This window comes from Aethalodelphis obliquidens, unplaced genomic scaffold (genome assembly GCF_003676395.1).
Source record: "Aethalodelphis obliquidens isolate GAN/ISIS:26980383/991018 unplaced genomic scaffold, ASM367639v1 scaffold34, whole genome shotgun sequence".
NCBI classification, from domain to species: Eukaryota; Metazoa; Chordata; class Mammalia; order Artiodactyla; family Delphinidae; genus Aethalodelphis; species Aethalodelphis obliquidens.
In genome coordinates, this window is record NW_020837978.1 from 6,432,397 (window position 1) to 6,443,284 (window position 10,888).

The window sequence follows — 10,888 nt, forward strand, 5'->3', positions numbered from 1 at the left end:
CTTTGCTGTGTGTTCTCTGTTCTTAGCCTCAAGGAAAAACTGCAAAGAGAGAAACTAAGCTCCACATCAGTGCACCTCCAAGCAAGTTTCCACTCCACCAAAATCTGCCTGCTTATGTTAAGTATTCAGGATAGCAACCTTCAGAACAGGAACACAGATCATAGTTCAAACATTTTTTTCTTTGTTTAAAGTGCTGTGATTCTGTTCTATGCGTGCATAGTTCAGATATGAGTCAGCAATGTGAGTAAGACAGAGTTTGGGGATTCTGGATCCAGCTCTTTCCCTTCTGGTGTTTCCCCCACACTCTTCAATGTTCATAGTATCCAGGTTTCATTGTTCTGCTTCCCCGGCCAGAAGGATTTTGGGATTTCCCATGTGCATTCCCTGCCACTGCTGTTTGCCCAAAGGACTAGCATAGCTCCTCAAAGATGGTAATTATTTGTACCACCTTCTGCCTTCCTCCTCCTGGTAAGCATGGGTTTTCTGCCAGAATATATCTGCTCTCTTCACTGTCTGTTAGTCCAGGTTTTATAGTTATTGTCTGCAAGGGGGTTGGGGGAGGTTCATGCAGTAGGGTCTAAGTCCTACATGCCCGGATGTGAAAAAATTCTAGTGGATTTCAATGGATTCTACTTACTATTCTTCTGAATTCTGTTTTTTGGGTTTTTTTGCTGTTATTTCTTTGATAATTTTTTTTCTCCATTTTTAAATTCTCTATTTCTGGACTTATTATGCAGATACTGGCCTTTCCCATGGCTTATCTTTTCTCTCAAAATGTCTTTTATTAGTCTTTTGCATTATATTCTGGGGATTTTCTCAATTTTATTTTGCAATCCTTGAATTCAATTTTTAAAATTTTGACACTTATTATTTTATTTTCAAAAACATCTTGTCTTTTATTGTTTCTTTTTGATAGCGTTCTACTTTTATTTATGAATGAAACATCCTCTTGACTCTCCCTGATCATACTAATTAGTGATTTAAAACTTTATTTTTCTGACTTGTTTAATTTTTGTTAGTTTTTCTATTTATTTTGGTCCTTCTCTTTCTTGCTACGGGACAAGTTCCTTGATTTTCCATTCATGTTTTAAATTGAGGCAGTAAGAGAGCTGATTTGGGATCTCTGTAAACATGGGCAGCATTTCGCCAGTGGTTGGCTTTTACTTAGTGAGTAGATGGGGAACGGGTGGTAAATATGTCCACCACCCACACTAACTGTGACAGTTCTGTTTAGTTTGTTCAACAGCTTCAGAGAAGAGTCTTCTAATTTCTTGTCTGAGAGTAAATTCCATTCTTGTGTTCTGTACACCAGGGTAGGTGAATGGGTGAGGGCTGTTGTAGGATGGGGGGGGGTCAGTTTTTCTTACATAGACCTTTAATTACCTTCTTGTTTCCACCCTTATTTCTCACACTTGCTCACTGGTTCTTTCTACTGGTTTTAAGACTGGAGATTCCCAGTATTCTTGCCATGTGATATCTTCTGACGCAGACTTCTTTATGTTGTGACTTCTATTTCATTCATACTGTACTCATATCCTACAAATTTGATGGGATTTCTTTTATGTTTGCAGCCACCATTCTGATTGATTTTTCTATTTATTTATTCAGTTTTTATTCCCTAAACTATTATCTTCAAAGTTATTTTTTTCATTCTTCCTACTGCCTTTCCTTTTCCTCCCTCCCTCTCTCTTCAGTCTCTTTTCTGTCTCTGATTTCTCTCTTCTCTCTCTCTCCCCCCTTCCTTCCTTTCTCCCTTCTTCCTTCCTTATTTTTTTTGTGACAACAAGGAGAGGCAAACTCCATTCTCAATTGGCTCTTTTGAACCTTACTATTTGGGGATGTTAAGTAATATATTTATTCCTTCAACTTTTTCTTCTATCTATAAACTGCTGAATATAGCTTCAATTAAATATAATAATTCACATTAAAAAGGTTGTAAGTCTGCTTTAATTAAAAACTTGTGCTTATTATAAATATTTAAATATTCAATTTTAATAGTATTTATTATACTTATAAAAGTTGTTTATGATTATTTTAGAAAATACAAAAAATCGACAATGCCATATAATCACTAAGTCTTATCACTTAAAGACAAATAGTGTGCACATAAATGAAGTGGTATAACAGTGCACAAGTGCTTTAGAAACTTTAACATAGAAATAAATATATGACTTTGTAAATTTAATCAATGTGCAATATAATTACAGGATCTAACATGATAGGTTTATTTACAGATTCAGAAGAATAAACATTGCCCTGCTAAGAGGTATATCAGAGAGCAAAAAGAGAGGGAGCCCACTGGAACTCGTGGGACCATTTCTCTATTAATTATCTCTCTGGAGGGTTTTCCTCATCCTTTTTCCTTTCTAGAAGATAACTTTTTTTTTTTACAAGCACATAATGTATATATATCTGAAAATACATAGGACTCAAACCTTTAAGAAAATTTGAGGATGCTGTTAGCATTCTTCTCATATAAAGGGGAAAATCTAATTTTGAAAGTGTACACAGAGAAAACTTTTGGATTTGTAAGTTATTACAAAAGTCTATAATTTTTGCTGAAGGAAAATCTTTAATCACAGATATTTAACCACAGTGCATGTCTAATCAATTGGCAAAGTAACTAAAAGTACTGTATCTCAATTTTGTTAAGTTCATGATTTTGTTAATCTTGGGGTTGTTACTAGAATAAGATAATGATTAAAATTACCACTCTGTAAAGTAGGCACTACATTGTTATTTTAATAGGAACTTGCTGAGGTCAGAGCTGGGTCTAAAGGTAGGAGCTACAACTCTATAGGATCATATGAGATGCAATTAAAAATTCATTTCTTACCTTGCTATTTAATTTTTCATATGTGTAAACTTTATCTCTTTAATCGGACCAAAGATGTCCTAATTGATAAATTAATTCTCACCTAGATTAGAAATATTTGTGTTATCCATTAACTTCTTCCTAGCCTGCACCCTTAGATTTAATCAGCATAGTTACCAAACTGCCCATTTCCACGGTAGCTCTTCTTATTCAAGTCTCCTAACTCTTTTCTCTAACTTCTTTTTTGTTTTTTTTGCTGCAATTCATCCTTCTCCTTTCCTGAGAATACGGACTTGATCATGTTGAGTATGCCTAACCTTCTCCTTTTCTGAGAATATGGATTTGATCATGTTGAGTATGCCAACCCTTCTCCCAAAGCTACATGGTTTCAACGCCTACATCAAAAGTTCTAAAGTTCTTACCATAACAATAAATTCTGCTTATCTTCAGGTTTTAGGCTATCTTCTCATACGTACTAATTTTGTCTTTCTCTGCTTCACCCACACCAAGCAAAACATCATTGCCTAGGCGAATATTATGAAATAAACCTTTGGGATTTTCTCACAATGCTTCCTCTATCTGGAATGATCTTCCTTGTCTAGGTTAAATCCCACCAACACTTCTAGGCTCAATTAAAATTCAAACTTCATCAATCTTCCCTACAGTTGTAAATTAGTCCATATCTTGATTGTATTAACATACATATTATATACTACAATATATAGGTAGCAATGCTCACATCTGTTTGCCAGCAGTAGATTGTCAGATCGTTTGGATAAGAGATCAGTTGTTAAATATTTGTATTTCTTACAAATTCTGCCACATTATCTTGCTAATGCATCAATTACATTGGCTACTGCTGTTTAAAACTATAAACATCTTGGCCTTGGACTTCTTAATTTGAGACTATGAGTTAAATAAGTATGAGAAGTAGAAATAATTGATAGAGTTTGCTTTCTTTTGTGACATTAGATCTAAACTTTAAGAGAATATGTGGTGCTGTGAGCATTACAACACAGTGACAGAGAGATGTCTCTCATCAATTAGACCATCTGCTACTATATCACATAGAAGGTAAGTGCAATTAACTGGGGAGATATTTAATTTATGCAATTAACTGGGGAGATATTTATTTATGTGAAATTAAATGGGGAGATATTTATTTATGTGAAAATATTTATATATTTTATATTTCATTTATTCACTTTTTTATTAATGCATCGTTTGCATATATATTAAAATTCAACATTCTAAGTGTACATTTTGATGAATTTTGGTAATTTGTACAACAACTTAACCGCCACCACAATTAGGAATAGAACAGTTCCCTCACCCTACAGTTTCCCTCTGTTCCTTTGCACTTGATCCCCCTTTTCCACTCTTGATCCCAGGTGAGGACTTACCTTCTTTCTCACTGTATAGTTTTGCCTTTTCTAGAACTTCATATCAATGTATTGATAATTATACAGTATGTGATGTTTTACGTTTGACTTCTTTCACATAGCATCATGTTTGTGAAATTCAATCATGCTTTACATATGTTAATATCATATTACTTTTTATTTTGGAATAGTATTTCATGTTTATGAATATACCCCCAGTTTTTTAATATATTTACCAGTTGATGGTCATTTGGGCTGTTTCCAAATTCTAGCTGTTACAAATAATGATGCTTTGGCAATTCACATACATGTTTTTGTGTAGACATATGCTTTCCTTTCTCTTGGTTAAGTGCCCAGAAGAAGAATTTCTGAGTCATATGGAAAATCCATACTTAACTTACCTGATTGACCTGGGTAAGAATTCCAGTACTATGTTGAATAAGAGTGGTAAAAGTGGGCACCCTTTTCTTGTGACTGATTTTAGAGGCAAAGCTTTCAAGGTATCACCTCTGAGTTTGATGTTAGCTGTGGGTTTGTCATATATGGACTCTATAATGTTGAAATATGTTCTCTCTCTACCTAGTTTGTTGAGTTTTTATCATGAATCGATGGTGAATTTTGTCAAATGTTTTTTCTGCATCTGTTGAGATGATCCTGTGATTTTTAGCTTTCCTTCTATCAATGCAATGTATCACATTTATTATTGTTTCTGATCTTAAGAATAAAGCATTCAGTCTTTCACCATTCAGTACGATGTTAGCTGTGAGTTTGTACAGATGCCCTTCATCTGGTTAAAGATGGGTCTATCCACTTCCAGTTTCTTGCGTGTTTTTATCATGAAAAGATTTTGGTCTCTATCAACTTATTTTTCTGAATCAATTTTGATCACCATGTGGATTTGCCTTTTATTTTATTACTGTGGTGTATTATATTAATTATTAGTGTTAATCCAACTTTGCCTTCCTGGGATAACTCTTACTTGGTCAAGGTATATTGTCATTTTTATATGTTGCTGGATTTCATTTGTTAATATCTTGTTGATATTTTTGCATCTATGGTCATGGAAGAAACTGATTTGTTTTCCTTGTGGGGGACATCTTTTTCTGTTTTTGCTATTAGGATGTTACTGGCTACATAGATTGTGTTAGGAAGTGTTCCCTCTGCTTGTGTTTTCTCAGAGATTATAGAGAATTGCTGTCATTTCTTCCTTAAATGTTTGGTAGAATTTTCCACTGAAACCATCAGGGCCTGGTGCTTTCTTTTAGAGAGTTATTAATTACTGATTCAATTTTTTAAATGTGTATGCTCCTATTTAGATAATCTACTTCACTTTGTTTGTGACTTCGTAGTTTTTGTCTTTCAAGGTACTGGTCCATCTCATCTAACTTACCAAATATTGAGATGAGTTGTTCATATTATTCCTTTATTATTCTTTTATGTCTCTGGGATCAGCAGTGTTGGACCTTATTTCACTTCTCATATTGGTAATTTGTGTCTTTTTTTCTCTTTTTCTTGGTTTGCCTGGCTAGAGGTTTATCCAATTTATCAGTCCTTTCAAAGAACCAGCTTTTATTTTTATTGCTATTCTCTATTGTTTTTTGTTTTCAATTTAATTGCTCTTCTTCCTCTTATTCTCTAAGGGAGAAGCTTAGGTTATTGATTTCAGGTCTTTTCTCTTTCTAACGAATACATGCAATACTATAAATTTCCCTCTATGAACTGCTATTTTTGCATCCCATACGTTATGAGATGTATTTTTATTTACTTCAAAATTTTTTTTTTTTTTTGTAGTACGCAGGCCTCTCACTGTTGTGGCCTCTCCCGTTGCGGAGCACAGGCTCCGGACGTGCAGGCTCAGCGACCACGGCTCACGGGCCCAGCTGCTCCGTGGCATGTGGGATCTTCCCGGACTGGGGCACGAACCCGTGTCCCCTGCATCGGCAGGCGGACTCTCAACCACTGCACCACCAGGGAAGCCCCTACTTCAAAATATTTTAAAATTTCTCCTGCAATTTCTTCTTTGGATCGTGTATTATTTACAAGGGTGTTGTCCAATCTCCAAATATTTAGGGATTTTCCAATTATCATTCTGTTGCCGATTTTTACTTTAATTCCTTTGTGGTCTGAAAATATACTCTGCATGATTTCTGTTTGTTGAATTTTGCTAAAGTGTGTTTTATCACTCAGGATGCTTAATTTGGCGAATGTTCCATGCAAACTTGAGAGGAATATGTATTCTGCTGTTACAACGTTCATTCTATAAATGTCATTTAGGTTACATTGATTGGTAGTGCTATTCAGGTCAACCATCCTTACTGATTTTCTGCCTGCTTAATTTCTCAGTTGCTAAAAGGGGGGTCTCCAAATATAATAGTTGATGTTTCTGTTTCTTTTTTCTGTCCCATCAGCCTCTCCCTCACATATTTTGATGTTCTGCTGCTAGGTGCATACACATTAAAGATAATTGAATTATTTTGGGGGGAACTGACATCTTTATCATTATGGATCTATTTATCCCTCACAATTTTTCTTGCTCTGGAATTTGTTTTGTATGAAATAAATATTCCTCTTTAGTTTTTTTTTTCTTTCAGTTAGTGTTAGCATAGTATATCTCTCTCATTTCCTTTTCTTTGAATCTGTCATTTTATTTGAAATGTTTTTTTTTTTGTCTGTTTGCTTTGGTGTACAGCATATAGTTCAGTCCTTATTTTTCTTCTATTCATTGTGACTATCTCTGTCTTTAAATGGATACATTTAGATCATTCACATGTAAAGTTGATATAGTTAAATTAATATCTACCATGTTTGTAACTCTTTTATATTTGTTGCTTTTGTTTTTTCTTCCTTCCTTTTTACTATACTTTCTGTGGTTTTAATTGATCATTTTATATGATTGTTTTATCTTCTCTCAGCATATCATTATACTTCTTAAAAAATTTCTTTCAGTGGCCGCCTTATAGTTTGTAAAATCTAATTGTAACTTCAAAAAACACTCTACTTCTTCAGTTGTAGTAAAGATACCTTGTAACACAATGTTCCCATTCATCCCTCTTTCCCTGTATGATATTTGTGTCATTCGTTTTATACCCGTCCTTTCCATCCACCGGGAGCTCAACTGTGCTGGGAGAAAGCTGAGCTGCCAGATGTTGGAGTAGCCAATTAAAGCAACAAGCTCAAGATAAATGAGTTAAGCCTTTAATAACTTACTTGAGATGGTATAAGCAAGAGGCTACAACTGGAGATAGCTCTGACATCCCCTGTTCCGTTTTTCTCCATGGAACTGCGAACAGTGGACGGTCAGGTGGACTAGCACAGATGTGGGTTCATCTCCTGTCAAGGGAATGTGATGAAAAAACAGCCATTCTGAGTTACTGCCTAAGCATTTCACAGTGTGACAGCCCTGCTCACACCCAGAGCCTGGACATTTAGATAAGGACCTGAGCTTAGGATTCCTGCAACAAGGTCTTGCTTTGCTTTTCCTGAGTCACCTTTCGAAAATAACTGCTTACACTTACAGAACCACCTATGAAAAGTTAGTGACCTCTGCCCCAACCACCTTATAAGTAACAGGTGCTTGCTACCCTGAGCTATGTCTCTTGCTTGCTTGTGACCTGGGATAGAGGACTGCCCTTCCCCTGGCTCACTGTACACCCACGCCCCTTTTCTGGGATGTCTAAGTGATAAATCTTGTGACTTTACTTCCTTTGTGTGAGTGTATAAAAACTGCACCTTCAATCAAAACTGCTCTGAGGTTTACTCTTCCCCAGAGTGGGAGCTCAGATGCTGAGGGACCAACCTGCTGACCCCTTTGGGGGGGTATACCTCCTTAGTCTGCAGGTCATAATCTGCATATTCTTAATGTAACACATGAGCTATGCCGCCCCCCCCCACAAAAAAAAAAAAGAGAGCCTTGAACAAAGGTCTCTGGCAGTATGGATCCTGGGGTCAGGGTCAAGGGTAGGAGTGGAAAAGTACTGGGTCAGAGGCGTGAAAAGTAGTAAAAGGTTTCCCCTTCCTTCCTCTCCCATAAGGAGGCCTCCATAAAGGTGCCTGTAGAAGATCTTTGTCCAAGGCCTCTGAGAGAAAGACCTAGGAACGAAAGCACCAGGGCTAGGAAAGCAAATATGCAAAAGTATGACTGGGGAGAGGGGCCTGAGTCCTTGGCTGCAACTCCCTTAAGAGTCTGTGGCACACCGGCTGTGCACCAAGTCTGGTGTGGGGCGGGGAGGGCAACTTTCCCCTGCCTGGGCTGCCAGGGGAGCCTCTGTGATTTACCATGGTCAGGGCTGAAACACAGGTTTTCAACCTCACCTGATACCCATTTGCTATAATCCCTCAATATATTGTAGTGTTATTACTTGAACAGTGATCTTTATATCAAGAATAAAAAATATTTTATTTTAGCGTCATTTATTCATTCTCCAATGCTTCCTTTCTTTATGGAGCTCTTAGTTTTTGACCTATATCATTTTCCTTCTCCCTGAATCACTAATTTTCACTTTTCTTGCAGGACAGTTCTCCTGCTGCTGAATTCCTCCAGGTTTTATTTATCTGAGAAAGACTTTATTTCTCCTTCATTTTGAAGGATAATTTTGCTGGATATAGAAATCTAGATTTATGTGTTGTTGTTTTTTTTCCTTTCAACATCTTAAATATTTCACTCCACTCGCTTCTTGCTTGCATGGCTTCTGAGAAGTGTGTTGTATTTTTGTTGTTGTTGCTGCTGCCGTTGGTGTTGACTTGTTCCTCTATAGGTAAGGTGTTTCATCCCCAACCCTAGGCTTCTTTCGCAATTTTCTCTTTGCCTTTTTTTCTTTATAATTTGAATATGATATGTCTAGATGTGGTTTTGGGTATTTAGTCTGTTGGTTGCTTGCCGACCTTCCTGGATCTGTGCTTTGGCGTCTGTTGGCAATTTTGGACAATTCTTGGCCATTATGACTTCACATATTTCTTCTGGTCTCCTATCTTTCCTCTGTTTCTAGAATTCAAATTATATATATATATATATATATATATATTACATCTTTTGAAATTTTCCCATATTTTTTTCTGTTATATTCTGTTTTTTTCTTTTTCCATTTTATTTCTTCTTTGCATTTCAGTTTGTAAAATTTCTACTGACCTATGTTCAAGCTCACTGGTTCTTTCCTCAGCCATGTCCAGTCTGCAGAGCTCACTGAAGACATCCTTCTTCCTTCATAGTGGTTTCATTTCTAGCACTGCCTTTCGATTCTCATAGGTTTTTACTGCTTCTGACTACATTACCCATCTGTTTATGCTTGTTGTCCACTTTTCCATTAGCAACCTTAATATACTAATCATAGTTCTTTTAAATTCCTTCTCTGATAATTCAAAATGTGTGTCAAAACAGGGTTTGGTTCTGATGCTTGCCTTGTCTCTTCAGCACGTTTTTTTCTTACGTTTAACATGCCTGGTAATCTTAATTTAAAGTCAGAAATAATTCATCAAGTAATAGGAACTGAGGAAAATAGGGCTTGAGTTTTTATGAGGTTTTATGTTAATCTGGCTGGGAGTTGGGCTGTGTTTAATGAATGCTTCAGAGTCTGCTAGTATCCTGTTGTCTTTCCCGCTGCCTTGAAAAAGCTCTAAGTACTCCCAACTCAGATCAGAGCTGTCTTATAGCTCTTCCCATTGCAATGCCCTGTTATTATACCAAAGCCCTGTTGGTGTGGTGGCAAGGCGTTGCAGAGAGAGGGCATTCTATTAACCTGATGACCAAACCTCAGTCTTTTAGGGGGCCTGTGTCCCTGGGCTGTGACCATCACTCATTCCTCCCTTAGCCATTCTTCCCTTAGGTGAGACAAGAAGGAGGGAGGAAACTGGAATCACAAAGTACCTTTCCTCCGTGTGGAATATGGTCCAGGTAAGGACATGTTCCCTGGCAAGTGGAGCTTTGTTATGGAGAACACTCTGGGCATAGTTCACAAAGTTTACTTTTCCTCCTCCTGCCAAAGCCGATTTTCTTGGCTCTTAATGTAAGAATTTGGTGGAGTTCTTTGAGGTCAAAACCACAAAAGAGTTTAGGACTCCCCCTAAAACTGCAACCACCAGGAATTTCTCACTCTCAAGTGAATCCAAACTCAGTCCCTAATAATTCATAAAAATTACCATAAAACTGTTCCAACCTGTTTGTAACTCCAGTGATTTCTCTCCCAGGTAAGCTTATCTTGGCTGTGATGCTCCCGCTTCACCTGTCTTTCTTGATTTGGGGATGGCAGTTTTCCCTGTTTGTTTAGTTCTCGGATGGATCTAAGAAAAGTTGGTGATTTTTAGTTACTCCAGGCTTTTCTTGTAAGGACAGGAATAGTGCCTTCCAAGCTTTTTATATGTTAGAACTGAAACCAGAAATACCAGTCATGCGTTTTGACTCCTCCAATCCTGAAACTCCAATTATTTGCATGTACACCATTTACTATTGTTCCAGAGCACTTGGGGAAACTATATTTTCATCTCACTTTTATGAATATGTTTTTATTTCACTTTCATCTTTATATTTTTATTTCACATTTTTTTACATCATTTTGGATATTTTCTCTTGACCTATTTGTACGTTCACTGAATCTTTCCTTTGCCCTGTCCAGCCTATTGGCAAACCTGTAAGAGAGATTCTTTCATTTTTAATATTTATTTTTATTTCTCGCATTCCCATTTGACTCTCTTGTTATAT

At 36.6% G+C, this 10,888-nt stretch overlaps 1 long non-coding RNA gene across 1 annotated transcript; it reads left to right on the forward strand.

Moving 5' to 3' along the window:
• Positions 1–302: 302 nt before the first annotated feature.
• On the forward strand, positions 303–6,037 carry LOC113631628 (uncharacterized). Its single transcript, XR_003437455.1, has 3 exons — positions 303–468; positions 3,788–3,889; positions 5,989–6,037. It is a non-coding gene; the product is annotated as an uncharacterized LOC113631628 (long non-coding RNA).
• The last annotated feature ends 4,851 nt before the right edge of the window (positions 6,038–10,888 follow it).